Source organism: Archocentrus centrarchus, chromosome 19 (assembly GCF_007364275.1).
Source record: "Archocentrus centrarchus isolate MPI-CPG fArcCen1 chromosome 19, fArcCen1, whole genome shotgun sequence".
Taxonomy (NCBI): Eukaryota; Metazoa; Chordata; class Actinopteri; order Cichliformes; family Cichlidae; genus Archocentrus; species Archocentrus centrarchus.
The window spans coordinates 9940237-9959219 of NC_044364.1; the positions used below are offsets into that span (position 1 = coordinate 9940237).

The 18983-nt window shown below is 36.7% G+C and overlaps 1 pseudogene; it reads right to left on the reverse strand.

The window, feature by feature from the left end:
- Positions 1-594: 594 nt before the first annotated feature.
- Positions 595-18557, reverse strand: LOC115798398 (integrin alpha-M-like; annotated as a pseudogene).
- Between the last annotated feature and the right edge of the window lie 426 nt (positions 18558-18983).

An 18983-nucleotide genomic window follows, 5' to 3' on the forward strand; every position in this document is an offset into this window, starting at 1 on the left:
GCAGAGCCTTCAGCTTTCAGGCGCCTCTTCTGTGGAACCAGCTTCCAGCTTGGATTCGGGAGACAGACACCCTCTCTATTTTAAGATTAGGCTTAAAACTTTCCTTTTTGATCAAGCTTATAGTTAGGGCTGGATCAGGTGACCCTGAACCATCCCTTAGTTATGCTGCTATAGGCCTAGTCTGCTGGGGGGTTCACATAATGCACTGTTTCTCATTCACCTTATTTACTTTGTTATACTCCACTCTGCATTTAATCATTAATTGATATTAATCTCTGGCTCTCTTCCACAGCATGTCTTTTCTCTCCCCTCAGCCCAACCGGTCGCGGCAGATGACTGCCCCTCCCTGAGCCTGGTTCTGCTGGAGGTTTCTTCCTGTTAAAAGGGAGTTTTTCCTTTCCACTGTCGCCAAGTGCTGCTCATAGGGGGTCGTTTTGACTGTTGGGTTTTCTCTGTATTATTGTAGGGTCTTTACCCACAATACAAAGCGCCTTGAGGCGACAGTTTGTTGTGATTTGGCGCTATATAAATAAAATTGAATTGAATTGAATTGAATGAGTGAGTGAATGAGTTATTTCAGACACAGCAAGCCGTTTTTTGTTTAATGAATCAAATGCAGTAGCATGGACATTTCTACACATAGTCTTCATTCCTAACGATATCACGAGGATTTATATGTTTCATATAATTGACTGTACAACTACAAATGTGATCTTTGTTATTCTGCTGGGGGTGCACCTGCATCAGTCTCTGGACCTGGATCGTCTGCATTTTCATTCATCATCTGTTTGTATTTACTCTTGAAAAATCCAGCCTAGGAGTGAAAACACAAAAACATTTAAAAATGCAATAATAGTGTATTAGAGCTGGAAGAAAAATGAATGAAAATAACCAAGCTACGTGAGTGAATATAATAACCTTTAAACTATTTAACTGGACATGTTCTCTAAAACTTTAAAGTTTTGTAATTAACTGATAAAATGGCGAGTCTTTCACCTTATACAGGCCAGCAGTGAGTAAAGCCAGTAAAGCCAACCCTCCCAGGGATCCTCCAATGATCTCTTTGGTGAAATCTGGTTTAGGATACACTTCTACCTCTGCCTCAATCTGAGAGATGAGGTGACAGAATGTGGATGACATTCAAGCTCTCATAAATCAAACAAGATAAAATAATGTGTAATCACCTTGCGAACTGGAGGATTGTTGTTGGACCCTGTTGAAAAGTAGATGTACTGGTTTTTGTCGTACTCCAGACTGGCTGTGCTGGTCAAGAGGAATTTGGCAGATTGAAGTCCAATCTAAGACCAAAAAGAATGGAATGAGTTGAACCTAAATTAGGCAGTGTTTCATTTAGTAGAACAATTATTCTAAAGATTTAACCAAGTTACTAGTACATACTCAGAAGTTTTAAAAAATATATACTAATGAAGCATTTAACACAAATTATCCATCAACTACCTGCTCTATCCATCCTGAACTGAGGTTGGCAGAGATTTCATACGTCCTGCTCTCCCGTATTCCCATGAATGTGTTGCACTTGAACACTCTGCACCTGGCTACAGAGCAGTCCTATGGATGATTTAAAAGAAGAGTGAATGTAACACAAATTGTGATGCCATATAAGGTGATTTTTTAAGTCTACAGTTAGGTGAAATTTTAACAGCTGAAGTTTGGAGGCATACTTACCACTACTTTATTTTTTTGTATCTGAGGAACAAAATCTCTGACACTTGCTTCTTCATCATTTGATTTTTGACAGTCTGCAATCTGAAATACATTTCATTTATGGAATTTTGATTTGTCCTAATTTTAACACATCCATTCATCCATACCTAAGATTGAGCCATTTTTTAGAGTCAGCAGCTAAAACATCTGACATATATTTTACCTGTAGACTGTTCAAATCCACCCAAATGTCTTTTTCACCGAGCTTCACTGGAACCCTGATCACCACAGTGAAATTAAGCGCTCTGATATCATTTGTAACCTAAAGGATGGGTTGAAAAGTAAAAGAAATCTAAGCATGAGAGTTAGGTGTAATTCACAAAATCATATGTCTATTATTTCATTACATTTTACCTGGATAGATTGTTGCACTGGTTTCTGCAAATTGTTCATTCCAAATGTGAAATTGTTGTAGCTGAGGGAGCTAAACAGACACATTTAAAACATGAAATTAATACCATGTAATAAAACATTTGTTAATTTCTAAATGATTTATTTTGTTAAGAACAGAACAACACACCTTTCAAATGTCATAAAAATGCTGTACTTCACATCAATCGATTTCTTTTTGTAGAGTTCACTTTTAGCAGCATGCTCCTGATTTCCACTGAAAGAGAGAAGTGAAATTAGTTGTACTGTATCTGTGGGGTTATTGCTTAAATGAAGAGTACCTGCACTAAAGGAACAACAGTACTTGGTGGCATTTGCAGTCACAAAGATCTTCCTCTCAAGCTGACTGTTGGTGTCAATCCCATAGGACACAATGAAGGAAGCCTTAATTGAAGGAGAGAGATGAGAGTGACTGCTCTTTGCCTTTAAACTGTTCAGAAGTGAGAAAAGATCATTTGTCCAAAAAGCAAACCTTAGTTTTGCTTTTGAAAATTGGCTTGTCAATAGAGCAGTCTGTGCTTCCTCGTGATAAACCATCTTCACTGTCCAAGGAGTTGCACTCAATTCTTCCCTTTATTAGAAACAAAATGAATGTTGGATGCACCGGGAGAGCAGCAGATCAGTGATGAACTGATACAGACTTGATCCTGATGCCTTACCTGCAGAATGGTGAACTTCCTGTAGGAGAGTCCAGCTGGGTAGGTGAGAATAACACGGCTGTTGTAGGAGTTTTCCCCTCTGTTCTTCACTGTGACTGTGACATCCAAAAGCTCATCAATGCCCACTTTAACCTCTGAGGATCTGGCAGAATAGGCAGTTTTCAGATAAGGGAGAAGGTATTTTTACCATCTTAATTACTGAGTTATGTCATCATTTGCTGACTAGCACTGTCATGAAACGGGCTGTGTGGCAGGCAAAGGGAGCGTCATCCACAAAACAAGAAGGAACTTCTGGCCTCCCTGAAAAAGCTAGATATCTGCTTAACCTGAAACCTATCATGTATTAGGAATCAAAAGAAACAAGCTACTGTATAAACCATGACAAGAAGAAATAACATGAACTAAACTTAAAGAACAAAACAAGTTGTTGTTGGGTTTTATTTGTTCTCTTCCAGGTTTATTCATCATAATGAATTGAATTTTTGAAAGACTAGATATCATAGACTAAACAATAAACTGTACATAAAAATTTGAGTTTTTTATTCCACAATTAGTTTTTGGGTACAATCTTTTAAACCTAACATGTTACCAGACACAAGCAAAGCTGAAGTTTTGTAACTGAGTCTCACCCGGTGAAGTTGAAATCCACTTTCAAGTTATCAACACATTTGTTGTCAGTGCCGCAGTTGATCTCAAACCCTAACTGCAAAAGAAAGCATGATGGGTATAATTATTTATATTACACATTATTTGCAGGCTAAATGAAACATTGTCTAGGTGTCAGCTTTATTTATATTTTTAATCTGTATTTATATAGCACATTTTATTACACATAAACTCAATGTGCTACTATATATAGATATGTAACATACCCACAGTCTTTTAAGGCAGCAAAAGCAACAAATCAAAAACATAACGACTAGTCATGAACTAACAAAAGGATTTTAAAGGTACACTGAACTGGGAACCAATGAAAGAGACTAATGAACCAAGAACTGACACTTTGGGAACCCTCACTGAATTTTAATTCTGCAGATCTAACACTACTAATTAATACATTGAAACTGCTACCCGTTAGGTATGAGGAAAGCCAGTAAAGAGGCCCGACCTGTTAACCACGGAAATCAGTAGAATTTGCCTTAAAATGTAATGATTAACACTGTTAAAGATAGCAATACAACAAGTGGAACTAAGACTGACATTTTGTGAATCCACTGGTCATCTTCAGGTCACTGATGCTGTAGTAAGAGCTGTTGTGATTTGTGTGGTTGTGATTGGTTCTCCGACCTGGTAGCTTATAAAGACTGTGATGTTATAAACAATTTTTACTTCTGCCAAGGAGGTTGTGTTTGTGGTTTCTCCACTACAAACTGGTCAATTGCATGCCAGTAGTAATAAATGAATTCAGAAATTTAGGGTAAAACTAAAGTTGCTTTCATAACTTTATAAAGACTAGAATCGGTTATTCAGTTAATAAGGTGTTTTGAAAAGGTCACTTACAGGATAAATGGTTGTTGTTTGAGCATGTGGGGCGAGACTTGGCCTGAGATTGTTTGAGGGCAAACCATCAAACGTGAATTTAAGCTCATTGGAAAGCGCATTGAGAGCATCTTCTGGACAGGCCTGCAAGAAAAGGGCAAGTGTTAGGCTTCAATTTCAGTGTTGGAGGATTCTAAAAAAGAAAATTCAATAAACAGAATCTTTTGTTTAAAAAAAACGGAACCTCTGTTGTTTGTAGTATTTTTTTTTTCTGATGTTTTTAGGTTTTACCTCAATAAGGAATTTTACAGTTGAACACTTTTTCTTCCCAAGTCAACAGTAACTGATCCCAGACTGCTCTCGTTGTTTTCCCACTGATGTAAGCTCGGTTGTTTGGAGGTTGCGAGTGGCATCCAGTGTAAAGTATACTGAAAACTTGCTTGAGCTGGAATAAATAAATTTTCATTTAAATGTTAGAAATGTAGAGATACATTAAAAAAAATGAGGGGCAATGGCTTAGACAAAGTAAGAAGAATGATGAACCTGTGTTGAACTGGAGACACTCTGTTCATGGTAAAGCAGATTGTAGCTGTGTTCTCCAGTGGTTTTGAGCAGTCTACATTCTGAGTAGGAATTTGCTTTGGGCCTGAATGACACCTCAGCTTTCGCCATTACTAGGGGGTCTTGATCTGGAATGTAGGAAAACATGAACAACATCTGGCTTTTTAATTTGTACCAAACTAACAGCTGCCCTCCAGTTCCTGACCTGAATTAGTAACAAGACCACCAGTCTAATCTTTCCTTTGCTCTACCAATATTTCATATTTCATATTTTATAAACCATTACCCCACATTTATGTATACCCTCAAAAATAGGCAATAAAAAGTTAACTGGGTATGTTTCAAAGAACATACTACTTGTTATTCTTAAATCACAAGTTAAATTTATGGGCCTTGTTAAATATCACACTGATTAATGTATAAAGCATGGAATTAAACCATTACCAGGAAATATACAGAAGACATACTCTGACAGAGAGGGGTGTTAGACTCTGAAGGGAAAGTATAGTTGAAAAACTTTGAGAAAGCACAGACACAGCGAAAAACCTTTTGTGTTTCTATCCGTGAAGTCAAACTATGGAATAGTCCTTCAAAGATTCACAGCAACATTTTCCAGTTTAGAAAACAATTTAAATAAGCAGTCTTTCCAGAAATACTTTGATTAGAAGAACCAAGTGGTATTGAAATGTCATAAATCCAGTGTGTCAGGAAGATGGCCACAAACTGATCAAGTGCATAGTGAAGATCTCAGGCAGCAGAGACCAGGTAAAGAAGTGGAAGAAGAACAGGAACCCTCATGGAGAGACAGGGCCCTGCACGGCATGTCCCACCGGCAGATAGAAGAAGTAGCTGACATACAAGAATCCTACCGATGGCTGGACAAAGCTGGGCTGAGGACAGCACAGAGCCACTAATTATGGCGGCACAGAAACAAGCAGCACATATCGATAGAGACTGGGGTCTACCACAAAAGGCAAGACCCCAGGTGCAGGCTGTACAGAGATGCCCCTGAGACATCCAGCACGTAACAGCAGGGTGCAACATGGAACATAGCATACATGGAACACCATAAGTGGCTGACACAGTAAACAGAAACATCTATGCCAGTAATGACCTGAAAGTCCCGAAATCAAATGGGATACGCCCCCACAGGTGGTTGAGAATAACAAAGCTAAACTCCTGTGGGACTTCCAGATACAGACAGATAAACTTGTGATGACTAACCAACTGGACATTGTAGTGTTGGACAAGCACGAGGAAGAAAGCCGTAGTGATAGACGTTGCAAATCCAAGGCAATGGCAACATCAGAAGACAGAGGAACACAGGAAGCTCAATAAATATCAAAGGCAACAGAGGAGAGCTTTTTTTTTTAAGCCTGTAGTGTTGGGTGTCTTTCCTACAGGGGCCAAGGCTCAGTAAACCTCAGGGACCAGGACACAACTGCACACACATATATGCCATTCACATATGGCGTGCACGCACAACACACACACATAACACACACACACACCTATACAAACTATTATTATAATTGGTACTTTATTTTGTTGAATGTCCATATATATCAAGTTGTATTCTAGTGTTTGGAAGTTTGAGATAAACTTATCTAAGTAAGTAATGTTGACGTCTTGAAATATCCTTTTGAAAAAGAATAACATTAGATCTAATATTACATAAAACTGACCAGATATTTGTAAATTACAGTAATGATTCATGAATAATTCAATCAGGGACTCGTTAATGTTTTTAATAGAATCTATGTGTACAGGGACCCATTTTCTGGCCATCATCACTCTTTTGTTCCAGTGGTGCAATATTTAACTCATATTATTATTGCTTTTTTAATCAGCAGAGCACTTTTCATCATGGTGATTAAGTGATCAGTGAGCCTTTAAACATGATAAACTTTCGTTATATAATTTGACCTCAGAAAACATACCTGTTTTACCCTGCATAGGTATTCCATTAAAAATCCTGAATCACTTATGAATAATTCCATCATTTATGATCAATTCATTGTTATATTATATAAAAATCTATGAGTAGCTCTTAAAATAATGACCTTTCAGAATAACCTAAATGTTTAACCAGTAGTGCATTCATTGAGGTTGCACATTTAAAAAAAATGGTAAAATTGTGAAAGACAACAATAACACATGACTTACCTCAGTAAGACAGCTGTGCCCTTTGAACCCACCGCTAAGTCAGGCAGTCGATCTCTACTATGGTCAAATGAGGACTGACTGATTGATAGGCCAAAGAACTTCAGTCCTGACTGAACCTCAGAGCCAGTAATTCTCTGTGTAAATGGAAATACCTTTATTAACCAAGATGCATACACAGTACCAAAAGTTTGGACCAAACCTTTGACTGGTACTGTAGTATTCACATTGACTTTACAGGATAGATGGGTTTAGTCATCTTTGTAAACTCTTTGATGTTGTGTACCTGTGAGTAAGTAGGACTGATTCTTTTTCCTTCACTGTGGAATATGTAGATGCTGCCTTCACCATCATTCTCCAAAGGTGCTCCAACTGCCAAATCCCTGAATCCATCTGAGTTTAGATCAGGCAGCACAGCAAGGGAAGAGCTGAACCTTCCTTTGACAGCTGAATGTCCTCTGAGTATTAACGGATCATCAAAATTACACTACAAACTGAAAGATGAGAGTGAATATTTATGGTCATTAAAAAGTTCAATTTTTAAAAAAGGATTAATTAACTGCAGTAGATCAAACTGTGATTTACCAAACCAGATAAACTGCAAACATAAACTCTTCCCTCTCCATCAGGCTCTGCGTGCATTGGGGCAGATATGAAGATTAGATCAGTGATGTCATCATTATCTATGTCCATGGCACACACCTCAGCCCCGAAATATTCACCAGTCTGATACTGAAAAGAATCATGTAAGGAAAAAAAAAAAAATTTATACAGTATGTGTCCAAACTTTTGACTGGTACTGTATATAGTTCACAATGTCATTCAGCTCTGTCCTGCTGTAAATACATACCTGGGATGAAAAGGGTTCAATCTTTTGGTTTCTGTTAACAGTGACCACAACTCCTCTGTGTTTATATCTTGGAGCACCAACAATTGTCAGAGAGCCACTTTGGGTTTTAGCAATTGCCATGGAGTAACCTAGAATTTAGATAGTCAGAAGGGGGAAGACAGATTAGGACTCCTTATTCCTGCTTTTACATTGTTTCCATTTTGTAAACTCATCAACTTGTTTGGATGAAAGAAATGCAGCAGAATCTAACATGAACACATGTTAGACTGTTAAAAGTGTAACATTATTACCAAGATAACTGTCAGGCTCCAAAGGCACATCCTCATATGTTTTCACCTTCTGGCCCCTTGTGTACTGCACGTAGCCTCCCTTCCACTGGTTTGCACCAACAATAGACATTGAATTCCCTACAGTGTAGACAGAAAATACATTTTATATACAATTTGTTTGACATTTTAAATCTGGAATGTGTTCAGCTGTATGTCTTTCAGCTTGTAGGTAAGAAACAGTGCAACACAGGCACATGTGAATCTTTCTATGACTGTGTGGTGAGTTTCTGGTAGTTTTAATGACCTCAGGCACAAAAGCTGCACTGAATCCCTCCTGAGACATTTCCATTTTCAGCGACTCTCCACCGCTTTGAGATCCTGTAACAGAAACATAAATAAAAAGGGTAAAAGACACAGACAATACAACAAATTCCACTTTACAAGTTCATTCTTTCATTACATGTCAAGTAGTAATTTCAGATGATTAAAATTTTTTTTTTTGCTGTTTGTTATAAAGTCCCTGAGCAGCTATTGTTCATGTCACTAATATATACTGACAAAATGTTTAGCTTGAAATGAGACACTAATAAGTAAAATACAATAAAATGAATACAGTGTAATTGTTTTAGTGGCTCCATCGTGTAGTGGTTTACAGATTTTGACTAACATATGAAGATCACTGCTTCAGTTCCAGGAGACATAAATTCCTTTTGTGCATCTGCTTCTCTTTTAGCAGCAGACAGTAACATTTAACACCATGTATGAATTAAAGATTTTGGAACCTTTATAGGAAGTTTAACAGTTGTAAGAAGGAATTTATGTTTGTACCTTCGATGGAGAAAATTTTGTCCTGCAGATTCCGTCTTATTTCTTCAAGTGCGTTGAAGTTATTCACTTTAAATACATGTTTGTATGGGGGAAATGATGCAATGTTGTGCAGTTCCTCTTTAGCCGCATATTCGTTAAATGCATTCCCCACCTAGGGTTGTTGAAAAAAATACAAGTTTGAGTTCTCATGCTCGGCAAGATCCATCCATCCATCCATCCATTCGCTTCGCTTATCCTGTTCAGGGTTGGGGGGCTGGAGCCTATCCCAGCTGTCATAGGGCGAGAGGCAGGGTACACCCTGAACAGGTCGCCAGCTTGTCACAGGGCCAACACAGAGAGACGAACAACCTTTCACACTCACACTCTCATTCACACCTATGGGCAATTTAGATTAGCCAATTAACCTAACCCCAGTAAGTGCATGTCTTTGGAATGTGGGAGGAAACCGGAGTACCCGGAGGAAACCCACGCAAACATGGGGAGAACATGCAAGCTCCACACAGAGAGAGGGAGAGGCCTGGGCCAAGGTGGAATTGAACCCAGGCCTTCCAGATGGTATTCTATCTGTGAGGCAGCAGTGTTAACCACTGCACCACCGTGCTGCAAGATGGTTTGTTCATTTTATTAAACTACAGTCAATAAACCTAAGAGTTTCAACCCATTTATAATACAATTTACAGTCAAGTATTATACATTCTAACAGTGAATGGAACCCAAATCCATGGTAACAGTTATCTTGTGCTTTAAAATAGTTTTGTTTTTTTCTTCTATTTTTTTCTGAACTGGCTGCATTTGCATTACTCACACAGCCCATGTTTCCATCAGTAACTCTGATTTGTCATTTATTAAAGAAACGTAATTTCAGATTTGCTTGGTCAATTAGCTATGCTTAGATTTAATTAAACTATATGGGAAAAAGTGTATAAAAAAGTATTGCCACTATATGGTCACACTTCTTGCTCTTTAATTAAGGTGTTTTAGTCCTGTTGCCACAGGAATGAAAAAAATAAGAATCACCTAGCTATGCAGTCTCCCTTAACAAATATTTGTGAAAGAATGGGTCATTCTAAAGAGCTCACTGAATTTGAGTGTGGTACTATAATAGGATACCACTGTTGTCAGTTTGTGAAATTTCCTCCTTCCTTTATATTCCATGATTGACTGCAAGTGGTATTATTCCAAAATGATCCATTTAGGATCCACAGCAGCCACCTCAGCTATGGGATGTCAGACCACACAAAGTTACCGAGTGGGGTCTCCGAGTCCTGAGGTGCACAATGTGTAAAAAAAAACACTCAGCTAACTCGATAACCTCTGACATTAACATCAGCACAACAACTGTGTGCCAGGAGCTTCATGGCATGGGTTTCCCTGGCCAAGCAATTTCTGGAGGTTTAATGAGTGGGTGAGCCAGTACTTTTGTCCATATAGTGAAACATCATGTAACTGTAGTCTGACAAATAAGCAAAACACATCATCAGTATGAAACTCAACATTCTGAAAGTTAAAATAATGAAAATACTTACTCCAATGGCAAATCGAACAATCTTTTTACTCTCTGCTAGCTGTGCTGCACCTCCCAGATCATACCGGTCATGGGATAACCCATCAGTAATTACTATCAAGACCTTCTTCACATTTGGTCTGGAGCTGCTTTGTGGTATGAAAACAGTGTTCCTGTCAAATAAAAAAAATTAAATACATCATTTTACAGTTCAAGATGTGATCTTAAGGCAATTGTATTGACTGATTATTATTTCAGCCTATATCATTCTTTTATATTATCTTTCAAAATTACTGAGACCTTTGTACTGTGCAAATCTAGCAAATTGAAAATTTAGCTCTGCCAGTATTTGAAATCAGCTTTGGTAGGAGCCATCTCATCCACACTGTAGAATACTTCAAAATACAATTCTGTGTACATTTTCCCTTTTGACAACCCTGATTCGTAGTCCACACAACAGTTCTAGTGTGGTCACTAGTGTGGTCAGGCAGCCTCTGGTGGGTTGGGCTGCCTGTTGCCTCTGGTTCTCAGGGGCTTTTGCCCGTTGGCTATGAGGGCTCCATCTGGGGCCTCACTCCTCCTTCTCCAAGAGATAAAAAGAAAAACACTAATAGAGGAACCTAATTTATATGTTCATCTTGGAAAAGCAAATATGTTTGGCACAACAGTGCATTCAGATCATGATTCTGATTGCAAAAGCTGACAGACATGACAGGCTTAAAAAAAAAAAAACGAATAATAAAAACTGTAGAGGTTCAGTAATATCATTGCATCCTTACACAACATGTCTGATGGCCGCAGCTGTGTAAGTATATCCACCCTGTTGATGGATTCCATTGATGGTAGTCTCCACTGAGTCAGATGAGGAAAAATTCTTAAAATAAAAATGAACCTTCGGATGAGTGGAGAACTGGGAAACAGAAAACTGGAAAAGAGAGAAATATATAATAAAAATAAGAATGTAACTATTTTATGCCTGTGGTATGATTTCACTGACAGAGGGACTATAGTGTCTCACCTGTGTGTCACTCGAGAGAATGATCGGATTAGATCGTTCACAAACTTCTTCATTATTTGAAAATCTTTACCAGATACGCTGCCTGAACCATCCAACAAGAAGGCAATGTCTGCTTGTGTTCGACATTCTATTAAAGACATGGATTCAAATTTTTATTATTTTTTAAGGGTTAATCTTAAAACTTTTCCCCACTTTCATATTATACAGGCAAAAAGATTCTGGGCCTCTCAGTAAACAAACTCTGAACAACACATACTTACAAACTTCTTCTTTAATGTCCTCTTGAAACATTCAGAGTGCATTACTGAGTACTGTTACCGAGAAATATATATATATATATATATATGTATGTATCTTTTTAATGCAGTCTTATTGTTCATGTTTATTTGATGAGAGACAGAGGAAGAGATTAAGGTTTAGAGATGAGATTGCTCCAAAAATGCTTGTATACATTTTAGTGAAGTTAATGTAAAGGATATACAATTATTCTTAGACTTAGTTTTCTCATGTACTTTGAATTACTTAAATTCCATTCTATGATTTACAATGTTGGGTACTGTAATTACATTACATTTTCTCGTAATGCAGTAATCACATTACAGTTAAAATTATGTCATTACTTGTTATATAAGGTTATTTAATTATCTGCATGCCTTTTTCTTCCTGCACAATTGTGGGGATAACCAAAATAAGTTGGCACAATCGGCTGATTACAGTACTAATAAGTAGACTATCTGAAGTCAAACTTTTTTTGACATCAAAACCTCATTTTGAAGTGGAAATTATTTATAAGCAATGCTTAGACTTGATGTCAGTGATTTTCCTGCTGCTTATTTAGAGGTTTGGCAGTTTGGGATGCATATGCAATCCGGCCTGTTGCTGCAGGACTGAACTTTTCTGTCATCTTTGGTCCATCATATCATACAAGTCATACATGTTGTCATGAAACACTGTGTGGCAGGACCCTGGAGATGGGATGTAGAACTCAGATTAACAGCTTTATTTGCTAACTAACACTGGAGAGAACACAAACAAATATCACCTGACAGCTAGCCAAACCTGCAAAGACTTAGGAAAAGAACTTGAACACATGGCACAAACAGAGGGAATTGATGATGATGATGCAACAAAGAGCAGGGGCAACCTAGACAATAAAGACAGGGGTTAATGAGGAGGGAGTGGAAAGAGCTGGGAAGAACATGTGGACCGAATGACTGTGACAAAAGAAAGGGAACACCCTGCACATGATAAGACACTATCACAATAAGGCAGGAAGTGGCAAAAGAGACCAAGACTAGAACAGACTGGACATGAAAGGAACAATCATAACACTGGGAACAAAGAAACTGAATTATATCAAAAGGAAACTAGAGACATCAAAAGGCAACAAAATTATCAAATCCAAAAATCACAAATTAATTTCCCTGGGTCAAAAACCCATGTAACCTGGAATCAATCTCCTCTACCACTGGAACAATCTCATTTTCCAAAAAAAATTGCTTTTCCGTTTACTCCATTGCTATTACTGACTAACCCTTGATGTGTGCTTCAGTATATAGAGGAAGTCAGAGTTGAGATTCAGAGATTGCACAAGCACAAAGATAAATGTTTATAACACTGTGTTCAGGTATAAAATGCATGTATGTGTGTGTGTGTGTGTGTGTGTGTGTGTGTGTGTGTGTGTGTGTGTGTGTGTGTGTGTGTGTGTGTGTGGTGTGTGTGTGTGTGTGTGTGTGTGTGTGTGTGCAAGAGAGAGAGAGGCAGAAGAAAGCAGTGTGTGAGGATATTATCAAACCTTTTTCACAAACTCTTTTTACTGTTACCTTGAAGAGAAGAAGGTATGGCTGGTCCAAATCTATTGTTATTATCCATCTCAAAGCACACACCATTGTACATGGTGATACTTTTGCATTCCTTTGGAATGGTTGGACCGCACACCTGAAAGGACACAAAGTCAAGCTGTCAAGACTGATTATTTCCCTGTCCCTTAAACATGGTTCATTCCACATAAAAGCAAATGTGGAAAAAAGAAATTCCCACATGACCCCTCAGAATTTGCTGACTATTTAAAATAACTTTAGTTCGTTTAAAGAAGCCAAGTAAAAATTTACCTTGATACTAGAAAATATTCCATGTTCCATATTCCAATTTTTTAATTCCATTTTAAGTGATTTTTTTAAAGAATTTTGAGCCCTCATAACTTCTTAAGTACATGATATATCCACATTAAGTTTTCAGGGTGAAAATACACATTTAGTTTTTAACAAAACTTAAATGTGTAAAACTTGAATTCAAACAAAACTGATTTAGACACAGTCCTATGTCCTTTGAGGGATTATAACTGAAAAAAAAATCAAAGAATAAAGTTTAAAATTTTCATGTCTTCATTAAATCTACTGAAGTTATCACACCCAAAACATCAAAAAACATCAGCTGATTCTGTGGGGAACAGGTGGGAGACACAGATTTTTCATGGAATGACCTTTATGCATATTTAACCATAACAAGACATTTGGCACACAGAGGACAGAGGATTTTGATCCTCATGATTTAAACAAAGTACTGGTAATGTGTGTAGTTCACCAACTCACCAGAGTCTTTGTGCTGTGGGATCACTTTTCATTGTCAAACCAAGGGACATGTTGACTGCAAAATCTGGCGCTGTATTGAAAGCATTCATATTTGTTAAAACACTCATAAAATACACTTTTTAAAGGAAACAATACAAGAAACCCAACTGATTATCACACCAAAATTACTACACTCCAGTGACAGCAATACTTATGAGGTCTTAAGGCAAGATCCCACAAGCAGCTACAAGAAAAAAAAAACTCTTCTGTTGCCTACTACAGCTTGAAAAGGAGGCATCTTGCCACCCTTAGCTCCATTTGTGGGCAAACCACCCCATCATATCGAACACGTCATGAACTTCACGAACAAAGTCCTCAAACTTATGTTGAATCCTGATGAAACCATACTGTCCTTTGATGCAGTTTTACTTTTCACTTGTATACCTACAACTGAGGAAGTGGAGGCTGTCAGAAAAAAACCTACAACAACTACAGCTCCTTGCACAACAGAAACAGCTTTACCCACAATCAGATTTGCACACTGCTAGACCTTTGCTGTACTACCACATATTTCAAATACAATATGGTTTTCAATGGTTTTCATGGGGTCCCTAGGGTCACCCATTGTGGCCAACCTTTATATGGAGGAAGCAGGAAGTAAATGCTTGGCTCCTTCGAGGGAATAGCACCTAGCCGCTGGTACAGATATGTGGATTACACCTATCTGATTAAGGAAAAAGGCCAAAATATATATTTAAAAAAAAATCACCAGGCAGGATGGTAAGAATAATAGGTTACCTGACAGCTTTTTACTTTTACCTGCCACATTTTTTCACAAATATCTGTACTTTCTATGCTTTACATTTTAAAAACAAGATTGTTACTTTAGGTTTAAAACATCTGAGGGAAGTTTTTATTTCACATCACTGCACAAACATCAAACTGATTTGAGCCTAAATGGATGGAACAATAACACATAACAGGCAGTCCTATTGGTGTATCCATCCCTCGGGCTTATCGCATACAAGAGGTGAATGATCCAAAAACATATACAGTACCATCAAAAGTTTGGACACACTCATTTGACTGGTACTGTAATTTATGCATCATTTATAGCTCTGTACTCAGAGTCAAAATGAACTGTTGTTGTGCCAAAAAGTAATTGTTTGCCAAAAAATGATTTCCTATGTTGCTATCTGTTATAATGTGTAATATCTTTGCTTATATTGGTAAATGGGCTGTAGTCAACTGGATTTAAGAATGGCTTATATATAAAATTTATTATGGCTTATATATAAAGTCCATTTTTTGATTTGTTCTTGATTTTTTATATATATAAACTATAGATATATATATATATATATTATATATATATATATATATATATATATATATATATATATATAATATATATATATATATATATATATATATAAACATATATATATATATATATATATATATATATACATATATATATATATATATATACATATATATATATATATACATACATATATATATATATATATATACATATTATATATATATAGATATAATATATCTATATATATTATATATATGTATATATATATATATATATATATATATACATATATATATAAATATTATATACATATATATAAATAATATATATCTTATTATATATATTATATATATATAATATATATATATATATATAGATATATATATAAATAATGTTTGTTTGTTTGTTTTTGGCAACTCAAATATATTTAAAGAACTATTTTTTTGTCATATTTGTGGCAATTTCTGCTGTCCTCTTGGCCAGATGTCTCTTAAAAGACTTTTTTTAAAAATGTCAATGGCAGTTTTTAAATATATAAAATATGTAAAAGCGTAAAAGCCACTTTGCAAAAACTGATTGCAGCTTCTACCCTGTGACAGGAATGTTGTTTCGGGTCAAAATTACTTAATATCATTCACGGGGGATAATTTGACATATATTTGACATATTATGGTCCAAAAAGTAATTTACCAACCATTTGAATACAGTCAATCAGTTTTGGGGAAATTGATATCACTTTTTGAAAGACGATCACTTTTTAGCACAACACTGGCATGATCCATTACTTTATGTTATTCAAAGGTTGCATGAAAATACTCAGCAGTTTAGTGCAGGATAAACAGTTCGCTTGCTGTATTGTGATGAATTCACAATAAAGCTCTGTGCTGCACTGATACACAACAGCCAAGACAGCTTGTGTAATACTGGGTTACATCTTGTGAATTAAGTTGTGGTAAACCCACAAAGAGCAGTAAACCTCAGAGCACCAGAAGCACAGGTCAGCTGATCTCAGCCTGTACACAAAGAAAATCTGCTGGAGCTAGGGTAATAATTCTTGTAACACACCTTTACCAGCAGCTAGGTGCTATTCCCTCGACGGAGGGAGGTGTGTTAATAATTCTTTTCCCAGCGCTGCACCACTACAATCAATCACAGGGCTCTCCTGTCTGCCAAATCCCACTTTAACCCCTGATTGTACTCATTTTTCTCTTAATGTGTTGAGACAGTGTCAGCCTCTACAATGTAGTGACAGCAAATATATAATTTTTTTAAAAAGCAGCCAGGAAGCAATCACCAACCTTCTGGTTAATAGATGACCTGCTCTACCTCCTGACCAACAGCCACCCCTAAAAGTAAAATTTCAATGACTTTTCTTTGCTTGTGTTACTTCATCAATTCAGAAATCAATGTAATTTTTTAAGGCTAAATGTTACTTGCTTTGGAAATCTACTGTAATTATGATTTGTTTTCTGTGCCAGGATCTGTGGAGACATTCTTTGATGGTAAAATACTTACTGTCAGTGTTTTAGGACATTGTGTCAAGACACTGAGAAGTGAATGATTACCTACCTGAAAACTGTATATTTTGACAGTTTTGGTCAGAGGTGGTGCACCTATATATTCTCCCTCTTCCACTCTGTGAATACTGTTCAAGTGGAGCACTGACGAGCAAACTAAAGAAATAAATCCAGACAATGATGTAAGTCTAGAGAGCAAACTGTGGTTCAATAAACTACACCTGCTTTCTGTAATCAAGCACGTCCTGACTTACTCTGACTGTCTTTGAACCACCTGGTAACCAAAACCAGCAGCAGAGCTCCTCAGAGTCTTCCAGGCCACAGGATCAATATTGAAACAAAGTGCAGCATTCAGTGCATGAGAATTAAAGAACAAACATCATTATTCTCATAAAGACGTGTCATTTAAAGCCACTGTAAAGGATGAAAATGTGATTTAATACTTATTATTGTCACATATAGAAACTATATAGTCTGTGATATATTTTTTTTTTTTTTTTGGTTTATAGTGTTTCTTTCATTGCCACTAGAGAGCACCAAAGTCAGACATTTTAAAGTTGTGAAACATTGTGGCTCTTATTCACTTAAATGTGCTACTTTAGATTTCACTTGTAAGCTGAAATGTTTTCTGATATTATTACTGTACTGCTGCAACCATACAGTATATAGTAAAGTCTTTATGTAATACGAGGCTCCACCTGAACTGTCCTGTTATCTATTTTGTTACACAAACACATCAGCATGCCCAAAAAAGGAAAAACTTTCCTGTTTTGGGGGGCGGTGCTAACAGTTGCTAAGACATCATATAGTGCTTTTTTGCTTGTGTCCTATATTTTGCCATGTGTCACAGTGTTCAGCAGTGACAGCTTCATGATTTCATAGTTTCCAGAATCTAAATTTGTGTAACATATTTATCATCATCATGACACACTCTCCACTTTTCTTGCTTGTCATGGCTTCACAAGAGTTAAAGAAAAGAGGTCTATCATAGATTTCCATCAGCGTTTGTTCACTTTTTTCATTTCTGCTGTATTTTGCACAGATTGAGTGTGCATTATACCATTAAATATAAGAAAATGGCCACCATTACCAAAGGTGGGTGCACTGTCCACATAACTTGGATAGGGTTAATACAATGTGACAAAACAGCAGGTATGTATAACGACCGCATGAACCCATAATTATTTTGGGGTTTTATGTCCAGTTTGATTTGGGGGGTAATAATCAAAAAAGAAATTTTGTCTTGTTTAGTATGAATATTTATGATAGATATTTTGCTCTGTGCACTTCTACAGTTGAAAATAATCAGAATAATTTTTAGTAATAAGTTATTTTACAGTCAGGAGCTGACTGAGCTGATCACACATTGTAGAGGGTAGGTGATTCAGAGGAATAGCCATTACAAAAGTATTTTTAAATGATATGGTTTCACTTACTAATCTGTCATCCCTGCTGGTTTGTAAAAACTACAAGAAATATTTTTTGATTGAAAAAGTTGCTGTGTGTATGTAGTAGGAACACAACTTAAAAGAAAAATGAGACAAATCAGCAGGCGCAAATTTGTCTTACCTGAGAAGAATAGCGTAACACGAATTATCCAGTCCATCGTGCTGCTCCCATGAAGAACATAAATGACAGATGAGTGAGAAATTACTTCTGCTGATACTATCAGAGAAGGGGCTGAAACCAAAATATAGAAATCATAGGTGGCTGCTCAAAGCTGAGGTATTCATTTAAAGGACTCTTGTGTAGGAGGAGCTACGATACTGAAAGCAACATTTGTTTTGAGCACACACCAGACTGCAGTGGTATTGTTCAAATTTTTATCCAATAAGCCATATAATACATAGTAAATAGGTTGTATAGTTTATTAGTTTCTGTGCAACAAGATGGAATCATGGTAATTGTGAATAATAAAAAATCAGTTTACATTTGTAAATAAGAAGGTGGGGGTGTTACTGTTGTAAACAGCATCAGTTTTTTATACTAGTGTGATAGAAAAAAACACACACCACATTTGACCATATAAACAGTCCACTCACCACAGTTTGGTTTAGAAACGCCTCTTCTTGAAAAAAACCTATAAATAAACATTCAAATTCTGCTTTATGTCCGATCGACCC